Raw genomic sequence first — 12,027 nt, forward strand, 5'->3', positions numbered from 1 at the left:
CTGGACCATGACCCCACCACTGAAAATCAAACCATTGTTTCCTCATCTCCTCTGGAGATCTTCCTTCCACAGCTTCCAACCTGATAGTCTCCCAACCTCGGATGGCCCGCTTCTACCTCCTCCCAAAATCCACAAAGAGGCCTGTCCCGGCAGACCGATTGTCTCAGCTTGTTCTTGCCCCACGGAACTCATTTCTTGCTACCTTGACTCCATTCTCTCTCCCCTTGTCCAGTCCCTTCCCACCTACATCCATGATTCCTCTGACACCCTACATCATATCAACAATTTCCAGTTCCCTGGCCCCAACCACCTCCTCTTCACCATGGACGTCCAATCCTTCTACACCTCCATCCCCCACTAGGATGGTCTGATGGCTCTCTGCTTCTTCCTCGATCAGAGGCCTGAACAATCCCCATCCACCACTACCCTCCTCCGTCTGGCTAAACTTGTTCTCACATTGAACAATTTCTCCTTAAATTCCTCTCACTTCCTCCAAATAAAAGGTGCGGCTATGGGTATCCGCATGTATGTGGAACGTTCCTTGTTCCAGTCCTACTCCGGCCCCCTCCCACAATTCTTTCTCCGGTACATCGATGATTACTTCGGTGCTGCTTTATGTTCTCGTCTGCACCTGGAAAAATTTATTAATTTTGCTTCCAATTTCCACCCCTCCATCATTTTCATATGATCCATCTCTGACACTTCCCTTCCCTTTCTTGACCTCTCTGTCTCAATTTCTGGTGATAGATTGTCCACCAATATCCATTATAAGCCTACCGACTCCCACAGCTACCTCGATTACAGCTCCTCACACCCCGCTTCATGTAAGGACTCGATCCCATTCTCTCAGTTTCTTTGGCTCCGTTGCATCTCTTCTGATGATGCCACTTTCCAAAACAGTTCCTCTGACATGTCTTCCTTAACTGAGGTTTTCCACCCACGGTGGTTGACAGAGCCCTCAACCGTGTCCAGCCCATCTCCCGTGCACCCACCCTCACACCTTCCTCTCCCTCCCAGAAACATGATAGAGTCCCCCTTGTCCTTACTTATCACCGCACCAGCCTCCACATTCAAAAGATCATCCTCCGCCATTTCCGCCAACTCCAGCATGATGCCACCACCAAACACATCTTCCCTTCACCCCCCCACCGGCAGCATTCCGCAGGGATCGTTCCCTCCAGGACACCCTGGTCCACTCCTCCATCACCCCCTACACCTCAACCCCCTCCCACGGCATCTTCCCATGCAACCGCAGAAAGTGCAACACCTGCCCCTTTACTTCCCCTCTCCTCACCGTCCAAGGGCCCAAACACTCCTTTCAAGTGAAGCAGCATTTCACTTGCACTTCCCTCAATTTAGTTTACTGCATTCGCTGCTCCCCATGCGATTTCCTTTACATTGGAGAAACCAAATGCAGACTGGGTGACCGCTTTGCAGAACACCTTCGGTCTGTCTGCAAGCATTACCCAGACCTCCCTGTCGCTTGCCATTTCAACATTCCACCCTGCTCTCATGCCCATATGTCTGTCCTTGGCCTGCTGCATTGTTCCAGTGAAGCTCAACGCAAACTGGAGGAACAGCACCTCATCTTCCGACTAGGCACTTTACAGCCTTCCGGACTGAATATTGAGTTCAACAATTTTAGATCATGAACTCTCTCCCCCATCCCCACCCACTTTTTTTTCCAATAATTTATATAGATTTTTCTTTTCCCACCTATTTCCATTATTTTTAAATGTATTTCCATCTATTGTTTTATCTCTACCTTTTAGCCTTTTTAGATTCCTTCACCCCACCCCACCCCACCCCACCCCATTCCACCCCCACTAGAGCTATCTGGACCTTGCTTGTCCTGCTTTCTACCCTTCATTAGCACATTCCTTAGATAATATCACCACTTTCAACACATCTTTGCCCTTTTGTCTATGACATCTTTTGGCTATCTCCACTTATCACTGGCCTTCTATCCAGCTCTACTTGTCCCACCCCCCCTTAAACCAGCTTATATTTCACCTCTCTTCTATTTTTACTTAGTTCTGTTGAAGAGTCATACGGACTCGAAACATTAACTGTGCTCCTCTCCGCAGATGCTGCCAGACCTGCTGAGTTTTTCCAGGTATTTTTATTTTTGCTCAAGAAGGCAGTTGTGATTGGACACATGCCCTAATAACGCATTGCTCCAACCCATTGCTACCAGGCCTATTTTTTTTTTGTTTGTATTAGCTATATTATGTTTCTTACGAACTGTGGACTAGAGAACAGGAAACAAGTAAACCACATTCTCAAAGTTGTGCATTTAGAAGGAGGGATTACACAAACTAGAATTGTATTCCCTGGAATTTCAAAGGTTATCAGGTGATTTGATCAAAGTTTTCAAGTAAAAGGGCTGCATTGATTGAGAGAAACTATTTCTGCTGCATGGGAAGTTTAGAGCAAGGGGGCATACATAGTCTAAATTTTCAGGAGTGTAGAAGTTCTTCTACACACAAAAAGTGGTAAAATTTAGAAGTTTATTGTGCAAAGGGCATTAATGCTAAATCAATTAATTTTAAATCTGAAGTTGGTAGATTTTTGTTCACCAAAGCTGTTAAGGAGTATGTGCATAGGCAGGTAACATGGACTTAGGTCCAGATCAGCCATGACTAGTTGAGTAGTGTAACTGGCTCAGAAAGCTAAATGACCTATTCCTGCACCAGTGCCATTCACAATCATATATATCTTAAACCTTTTTTTACAGTCAATAAGGTTCTTTTGAAGCATAGTCACTTTTGTATTGTAGGGAATGTTAGTCGTTCATTCAGTCAATTTGCACACGTCAAGTTCCCTCAAATAAAAACGTATTAAGGCCAGACAACCTCTTTGTGATGTTAATTGGGGGACACCAGGGGTAAAACCTATGCTGTTTGAAATAATGTGGTAGGATCTTTTAGGTTCACTGGAGTGAAGTATGGGTTTATTGCCTTATGTGAAAGGTAATACCTTTGACTGTGCAGCATTCCCTCCTCATTCCCTCTGCAGCATTCTAGCACTTGAATGTCAGCCTTGATTTTTGTACTAAGGTCCTGGAGCAGAACCCATAACCTTCTGATTCAGGCAAGAATGGCACCAACTGAACCATGGCTGACGCAGAAAGCAATTAGGAAAGGAAATGATGTGTTACCCTTCATTACAAAATGATTGAAGTATAAGTGTAAATAAGTCCTTCCAATTGTGCAGGACCTTGATGAGACCACACTTGGAGGATTGTGTACAGTTTTGGTAGCCCCAACCTAAGGAAGTATATATTTGTCTTAGAAAGAGTACAATGAAGGTTCACTGGACTGATTCCTGAGATGAAAGGATTGCCTTATGGGGTAGGGGTTGGTAGAGAGATATATAGAGAGACTAGACTAAACGTTTATCCCCAAGAGTTTAAAAGAATTTCTGATTCAAAAATATCAAATTCTTAGTGTTTGACAGGGTAGATCCTAGGGGGATGTTTACCTTGGCCAGGAGTCGACAACTCTAGGTCACATTGGAACATTTGATTTAGGGGTAGATATTACTCACAATAAGTGGTTCTTGTGGAAGAACGGGTCCAAAGCTCATCTTTCACTTCAAGCCGGTTTAGTATCAAGACTGTTGATCCAGTGTTACAGACTTCCTAGTGGCTTCCAGTCCAGAGTGTTCCAGCTGAATCTGTTTATACTGTTTTGATGGGCGAATCAATGCCCATCACCCGTTTTAACTAGCAATTGTCTTTAACAAGGTAATTGGCATGCTATGTGATTACGGTACATTGACAGATTCCCCTCCTTTTTAAATTAAAGCTTTGAAAAATTAAACGACATTCTTTTTTAAACAAACAGAAGGAAATAAAGTCACATATTTTTACATCTATGGATCCCACCTTTCCTTTACCAAATATAAACAATCATAAAGCAAAAAAAAAAGATTTTTTTTCATTTCATCATTATAACATAAGATATCCCTCTTCCAATACATTTAGTAACTTTTTAGAGCAGACACTTCTTTTTGTAAAACAGTCTGATAGTTGGTGACTTGTGTCAACCCATTGTATCTCAGAGATCTCTCTTCTCTCTAACACTTCTTTTATGCTGGCTAGGCCTATTCCTAGCCTTTTTTTCAGCAACACTTTTCATCGAATGAGACCGGTTATCAACACAACATCCTATGGACAAACTTTTCTCACTTTGCCCCTTGTATACTATTCTGTCACTATATTGGATAAGTAAACTCCCATATGTGTTGCTTCTGCTAATGCCAATGTTTCAGCTGCTAAGGTGCTTTTCTCTAACCTTTTTATTTTCTTGGCCTCCCAAGCCAGCGGGCAACATTTATCATTTTCTTACCAAGAATATGATAAACACTGCTGTGCTAGAATCTGGAAGATTAGCATGTGAAGCATCACTAAAAATGATCAACCTCGTATCTCCTGGTCCATCCAAGGCTAAAAACTTGTGTGCATCTTTCTGAATTTAACTTCCTTAATGTTTTATTTGCTCTCAGAACTTTCTCAACTAGTGTGTTTCATCATAGTACTCAGCTCCAACACATCATAACTAGCATCAGGTCTAGTCTGAGTGCACAACCAAGTTCAACTGCCCAAATCAAACTTCTCAACTGTTCCTTCCTTTTGTGAGGTTCTAACTTGACTTATTGGGATATAATCAAGCTTATCTAGAAAATGTTATTGATTCAATGTCACTCCTGATTTTTTCTGTTTAATGTCTAAACCTATGCATTTAAAGGCCCTGAAGCATGACTTCTGACCATGAATTCCTTCTATCTTCTTGATTACCCATTGCTCAAATTCCACAGAGCCTTTCCACAGGAAATCATCAACATGCATGATAAAGATTCCAGCTCGTTTCTCCTTATGGTACCAGTAAAACATCGCAGGGTCTGCCTTTAACTGAAGGTAACCTGTTTTCAACAGAACAGAACCTCACTGAAAAATACCATACTCTTGATGCACCACTCAATCCATGAACACACTTGTTCAATTTCCACAGCTTTCCTTCTACATCACCGGCTTCTTTGGGCAGTTTCGACAAAACTTCCCTTTGAAACTTCCCCCCCTGTAAAAACACAGCCTTTATGCCAATCAATTTGCACTCTTAGGAATATGACAAAGTAGCTAAAAAAAATTCTTCAAACTCACTTTCCCCACAGTAGGAGAGTCCACCCTGACATCCTGATCCCTGTTATGGTGTAGCAGGTGGTACGTGCCAGGCGGACCAAATCCACAAGGGAAACCTGGCCACGCTATCACGACGGCTTTGCAATTTGTATTTATTATCAGAAGACTTGTGCACTGAATTCAGAAGTAGTGAGTCCACTGACACCTTTAGTGACTTTAAAAATTAAATTAAAACATTTATTAACAAATGAAAAGAATTCAAACAGACATAAGGTTACAGTTTCTGAATATTAGAATAAATCCAAAAATTCCTAATTAACCTGACTCCCAACTATGCACCACCTTTAAGGCAACAGTCCAGAATAGATTTTAAATTTAAATAAGCAATCCAGCAAGGTTACCACAGCACGCATTCAACAGTGGAATTCCAAAGGCTTTTCCAACTTTGGTTACTGAACACAGACTTCTATAAAAGTGGATAGAGGCTTTTCCCAAGGCTGCTTCAGCTGGCATCCTTTCAGATCTTACATGGCCATCCACACACAGCCTTCCATCCCTCTTTATATATATTTTCTCTCTTTAAGTTGTAAAATCCCATTGTTCTACATGTCTTTGGAAATTTACTTTTCCCATAATATAAAAATCTTTCATGTTGTCAATATGGTCAGTACCTTTGGGAAAAATAAACATAGTGCTTGGCCTTGCTTACCTTGGTAGTTGTAAACATCCCTTTGAAAATCAAACAACTCCCCACTTATTTTAAAATGCAAATTTCATTCACACCTTCTCTGTGGAACCATCATCCTAGTTTATCCATCTCCATTTCAAAAGTCTGGCTTTACACCTAACTCTTTTGATAATTTCAACCTTGCAGTCCATCTGACTCCAGTTCAGTTAAATCAGTCACACAGACAGAACCATCCACGCTCGCACCCATAAACCTACAATAACATTATGAAAGATATTATAGTTTCTTGACATCCAAGTCTTTCTTCAAAGCTTCGGGCTACTAATCTCACTTTAGCCTTATATTTGTCGCCTTGGAGTACCTTTTCCGTCCAGACCCGTCTGTGAGATAAAGTTGGCTGTCCCCTGTCAGGTAATGCAGTATATACCCCAAAATTCTTTCCAACCCTGCTTGGCTTCCCTTGTCAGCTTATTTTCCAATTTATTAGCAGCTACTTAAATTTCTCGGTTGTAAGGACTTCTACTTCTATTGACATTCCTAGCTTGCTCTCTAGTCCTCGTTCTTGTTAAGCTCTCTCTTTCTGGATTACTACTATATGATCTTTCTCCCATGCGTGCAGAACCCTAATCGCAAGTCCATGATTTTTTTTCTGGGGTCACGATCACTTTCTGGTCCACTGTCAGATCTCATACTGCGCTTTCTGGGTTTCCACATCTTTACCTCGATTTGCCAACCCATAGTCTTGTCTCCTGTCCTCCTTTGTCCTGCATGTTTAGTCAATGTTTGTATTTACCAGTGACCTTTTCTGCTCTCCCTATGATGGTGGCATCCCTCACACATTGGTCCCTTCAGGCATGTATGTTACCTTTGTTCCTACTTTGTGTAGTTGCCCTTTTGGGTGAATAGCGTTATCCTGTACGTCAGTGTTACTTTGTTCATAGTCAGTTGACTCGGTATCTACTGTAGTCTGCTCCTCATAACTTGCTTGTGTGTTGTGTGTGTGTATGTATGTGTGTGTTGCCTCCTTGCTTTCTATGTTCTGTACAGATCCTATAAATGTATAGTCAGAACCAATCGAGCTTGAAGAATGTACCCTAATGGTTAGATTGCCGTCTCGCGCAATTACTGCTTTCCCATCACTCCCTATCACCTTCCCATTCTATCCGGCCTTCCCTTTAGTAAAAACCATGTCTCCTTCTCTAAAATGTATTCCCATGGTCTTATGCAGTGCCGTAACGCTCCCCATGTTTTCTCTGAAACCTCAGCTTTAATGAAAGCTTTTCAGCCTGCATGCAAAGCATTCAGATGAGCAGAAAAAGTGGAGCTAATGCTAATCCCTTCTAAAGCAGGGGGAGCATCAGATAACACTGAAGGCAACTTCCTTTTTCTTCCATACACCAACTAGTACAGACTGTATGCCGCAACCATTTGCAAAGAGTTCTTTGCATGCACCGCCCATGCACTGTTTGCAATTTTCAATCTGGTTGATCAACCAAAATTTTATGTAACATGTCTTCTATTACCGCATGGTTTCTTTCACAAAGACCATTACTAAATGGGCTCTCAGCTGCAGTGTGCATAACTATGGTGTTCAGATTTTCACACATGTCTTGAAATTCCTTATTGGCGAATTCCCCACCATTATCTGTCAGGAACTTCACTGGTGTTCCTAATCCTGTTTCTACCAATTCTCCATGAACTTATTAACAATAGTCCTTTTGTCTTTACTATGTATCACAGTGGATAGGCTAAATCTGGTTGCCATTTCTATGAAGTGTAATAAAAAAAATCCCTATCCTTGTCCCAAATTTTCAAGTCCATTGCCATGTCATCGTTAAACTCCCTGGCTGGTGGCAAACTCACAACAGGACACGGTGTCTTGCAATATTTAAGACATATTTCACACTGAGCAGTGATTTGCTGAATAAGAAGTAGAGCTTTCAGTTTCTGTGGTGCTGGATGTGCAAACTGTCTATGTAACTTCCAACTGATCTTTTTGTCCACCAAATTCTTATTCCCAACACTTAACAAAACTTCATGAACTTCTGGATGAGAATTCTCTGGCTTCCTTAGCGGCAGGCAGTAGTGGCCTGATCAAGTAAAATGTAGACCTACATTTTTTCGAGCACGACTGCTCAATCATTTTTCATGTCTAGTGTCATCTGAGCCTTTTTCATCACAGATAGACTGATGTGCTAGAAACCACATCAGTACTGAAAAACAGACTGATCTCTGCTATCTTACAAGGGAGGACCACCTTTTTTGAGGATGTTAATGTGGTATCATCTCTGAACCTGAAGCAGATAGAGCTTTCATACTCCTTGACCTTCCGCAGGTCTGTCTTACTGAGACACCCCAGATAACAGTTAAGCCAATCCACGCCACACACCGTGCAACTACTGTCCAGAACTGCACAGTTGAAGAAATCGAGATACTCATCACTGGATTCAAACTTTCAGTGACCAACACAATTCCATCATGGCAGTCACCATCATCATTTTCAGCCTCAGAAGAATCCATATCATGGGTCATTTCAAAAACACAATTCTTTGGCTATGGACAGTTCATCGGGTAATGATACTGAGGATCACACCAAAAACGGATTAACCATTCCCCATGTACTTTTTGAGTTTAAACACCTATGGTCACCATCCCAGACACACTTTTTTGTCCCGAATCGCAAATAGGCTAGGGTTATGACCGTTTCAGACCTCTTGTCATTAACCCCACCTTTGTATTGGAATCTTCGTCTAATATTCACTTGACCTCGAAATTTGGCCACCATAGAATCCTCCACCCTTTGTTTCACAGCACAGTTGTTTGTATTTGCTAAGCAAGTGACTGGGAACAATTGTTTTTCCAGAATTTTTAGGGCAGCAGCCATTTGATCTAGGAGAGATTCTTTCCCCAGAATTGAACCCCTGTTAGTAGAAGTACCTGTTGGTAAGAGACACATGATTAGCGAGGGGAGACTTTGGCCTGAGTGAGACAGAGACCGATTGAGTGTATTTGGGAATTTGGTCCAAAGTGGGAGTTCGATGCCTAAGGGGAAAGAGATGCTTTAGGTAAGGTTTACTGCAAGAAGTGTAACTTTAGAGTGCTGGGAGTTGGGTAATAAGGAAGTTAGGGAAGGAGGGGAAAGAGGTGCTCTTTTGCTTTCTGATTTTTTACTTTCTCAGCTTTCCGGAAGTGGTTGTACTCTGAGAAGCAGCTAGTTATTTGGTGAGTATCTTATAAGTGACTAAGGTTTATTCTATTGCTAAGGTTCAATATAGTCTAGCAACTGGTGGTAAGGTTAATGAAATATATAAAAACAAAAGTATAATTGAATAAAATAATTAAATAGCTAATTAGAACACATTAAGGATGTCAGGATAGGTGATGGGTCACAGCTGCAACATGTGGGATCTCCTGGATGTCAGTTTGATCCAGAGCAAACACGTCAGCAGTAAGTGTTTGAAGTTTGAGCAGCTTCAGCTCAGAGTTTCTGAGCTGGAGGCTTAACTACAGATGCTGCAATGCATCAGGGAAGGGAAAGGTTACCTGGATTCTTTGTACCAGGAGGCGGTCATACCTCTTAGGAAAGGGACTTCTGATTTGGTCAGTGATCAGGGACAGGAGAGTGTGACTGCAGGTGAGGCAGGTAAAGGGGACTAAGAGGGCAGGAGCCTGAGCCTTTACAATCGTCCAACAGGTTTGAGTTTTTTTCAGCTTGTTATGATGAGAGTGGGGGCTGCAGGGTGGATGAGCCAACTGGCCATGGCACCATGGTACAGGAAACCATTCAAGTGGGGGGAGTAAAAAGAAATGTAGTGGTAGTAGGGGATAGTATAGTCAGAGGGATTGATACCATTCTCTGCTGCAAAGAGCGTGTGTCCAGGTGGCTGCCTGTTGAGTCCAGGTTGCCTGCCCTGTGCCAGGATGTGGAACGTATGCTCAAGTTCCTCTGCAGTGGGAGGGAAAGGACCCAGTTTTCATGGTCCATGTAGGTACCAACAACATAGGCAGGACAAAGAAGGAGGTAAACGTCATAGTCAGTATGAGGACCTAGGCACCAAATTAAGAAGCAGACCCTCAAAGGTCAAAATCTCTGGATTATTGCCTGAGCCGCATGTAAATTGGCATAGGACCAATCAGATTAGGGAGATGAATGTGTGGTTCAAAGACTGGTGTGGGAAAAGTGGGTTCTGGTTCGTGGGGCACTGGCACCAGTAATGGGGAAAGTGGGGTCTGTACCGTTGGGACGGTCTACACCCGAACCATGCTGGGACCGGTGTTTTTGCGAGCCACATAACTGGGGAAGTAGACAGAGTTTTAAACTATATAAAACAACTATATCAAACTATATAAAACAAAAACAGAATTACCTGGAAAAACTCAGCAGGCCTGGCAGCATCGGCGGAGAAGAAAAGAGTTGACGTTTTGAGTCCTCATGACCCTTCAACAGAACTGGTGAAGAGGAAGCGGTTGGGGCCAGGGAACTGGAAATTGTTGACATGACGTAAGGTGTCAGAGGAATCATGGATGTAGGTGGGAAGGGACTAGACAAGGGGAGAGAAAAGGGAGTCAAGATAATGAGAAATGAGTTCCGTGGGACAGGAGCAAGCTGACACGATTGGTCTACCGGGACAGTTCTGTTTGTGGATCTTGGGTAGGAGGTAGAAGCGGGCCGTCCGAGGTTGGGCGACTATCAGGTTGGAAGCTGTGGGAGGAAGATCTCCAGAGGAGATGAGGTCAGTGACAGTCCTGGAAACAATGGCTTGATGTTCAATTGTGGGGTCATGGTCCAGGGAGAGGTAGGAGGAAGTGTCTGCGAGTTGACGCTCAGCCTCCGCGAGATAGAGGTCAGTGCGCCAGACAACAACAGCACCACCCTTGTCAGCGGGTTTGATGACAATGTTGGGGTTGGACCTGAGAGAACAGAGTGCGGTAAGTTCAGAGAGAGACAGATTAGAATGGGTGAGAGGAAGTTCTGTTGAAGGGTCATGAGGACTCGAAACGTCAACTCTTTTCTTCTCCGCCGATGCTGCCAGACCTGCTGAGTTTTTCCAGGTAATTCTGTTTTTGTTTTGGATTTCCAGCATCCGCAGTTTTTTGTTTTTATCTCTTTGTTTTAAACTATATAGTCGGGTCAAGGGGTCAAATTTGGGAAGATGTGGTAAATCAAAGCGCAGAGACAAGACAAAAGAAAGAGGTATTATTACAGGAAATGAGAAACAGACCGTGACGGGAAGGGATAGAGAGTACTAATCTAATAGCGAATCAACAGATGAAATTAGAGGTTATAAAAAGAATAACAGGATAAAACTAAAAGTTCTGTATCTGAATGCGCGTAGCATTTGAAACAAAACAGATGAACTGAGAGCGCACGTAGAAATAAATAATTACGATTTAACAGCCTTTACAGAAACATGCCTGCAGGAAGACATGGATGGGACCTGAATATTGAAGAGTACAGGATATTTGGGAAGGACAGGAAGCGAGGAAAAGGTGGAGGGGTAGCTCTGTTAGTTAGTGATGGTATTAGCTCAATAGAGAGGAATGGCCTAAGTTCAAGAAACCAGAATGTGGAAATGGCTTGGGTAGAGATGAGAAATGGTAAAGTCAAGAAGTCACTTGTGGGAATTGTGTACAGGCACCCTAACAGTAATCACATGGTAGGGTGGAGCATGAAGGAAGAAATAATTGGAGATTGTCAAAAAGGCAGGGCAATAATCACGGGAGATTTTAATTACACAGATAGACTGAAAAAGTCAGATGGGCAAAGATAGCCTAGATGAGGAGTACACCACCTTCATGCTCCTGCCCCAACGCCCACCGTTCAGTCTCTAATGGGATCAAACACTGAAAATAGCATACTGTGGAATTAGTGATGGGATGAGGGGAGAGAAGAAAATGTTTAATTTTGTCATCATCACAATGATGGGAAATATTACACTTGTGCAGTGGAGATTGGAGTTGATGCTCACTTATGGGGCAGAACAGAGAGATTTTTAAATGCATTCAATTTGTATTATATCCAATTTATTTGGGAGTGCTTGATGTGACTGAAGAGAGGAAGCATAACTGAAACTGTAAGATCATTTGCCTAACTTGATAGCACTTCATATTGACAACGGATACATAAAATGATAGCTCTTGCTATTCCATTTGCAGTGATGACATCCCTCTCTTATCTCTTTTATCTTCCAAGGTA

The 12,027-nt window shown here is 42.6% G+C and overlaps 1 protein-coding gene across 4 annotated transcripts in view; it reads left to right on the forward strand.

Annotated features, from left to right (window-relative positions):
- lztr1 (leucine-zipper-like transcription regulator 1) overlaps nucleotides 1-12,027 on the forward strand; it is a 142,883-nt gene that overhangs the window by 88,848 nt on the left and 42,008 nt on the right. The gene's annotated exons all lie outside the window — the stretch shown is intronic.

The sequence above is a fragment of the Carcharodon carcharias genome, chromosome 13 (assembly GCF_017639515.1).
Source record: "Carcharodon carcharias isolate sCarCar2 chromosome 13, sCarCar2.pri, whole genome shotgun sequence".
NCBI lineage: Eukaryota > Metazoa > Chordata > Chondrichthyes > Lamniformes > Lamnidae > Carcharodon > Carcharodon carcharias.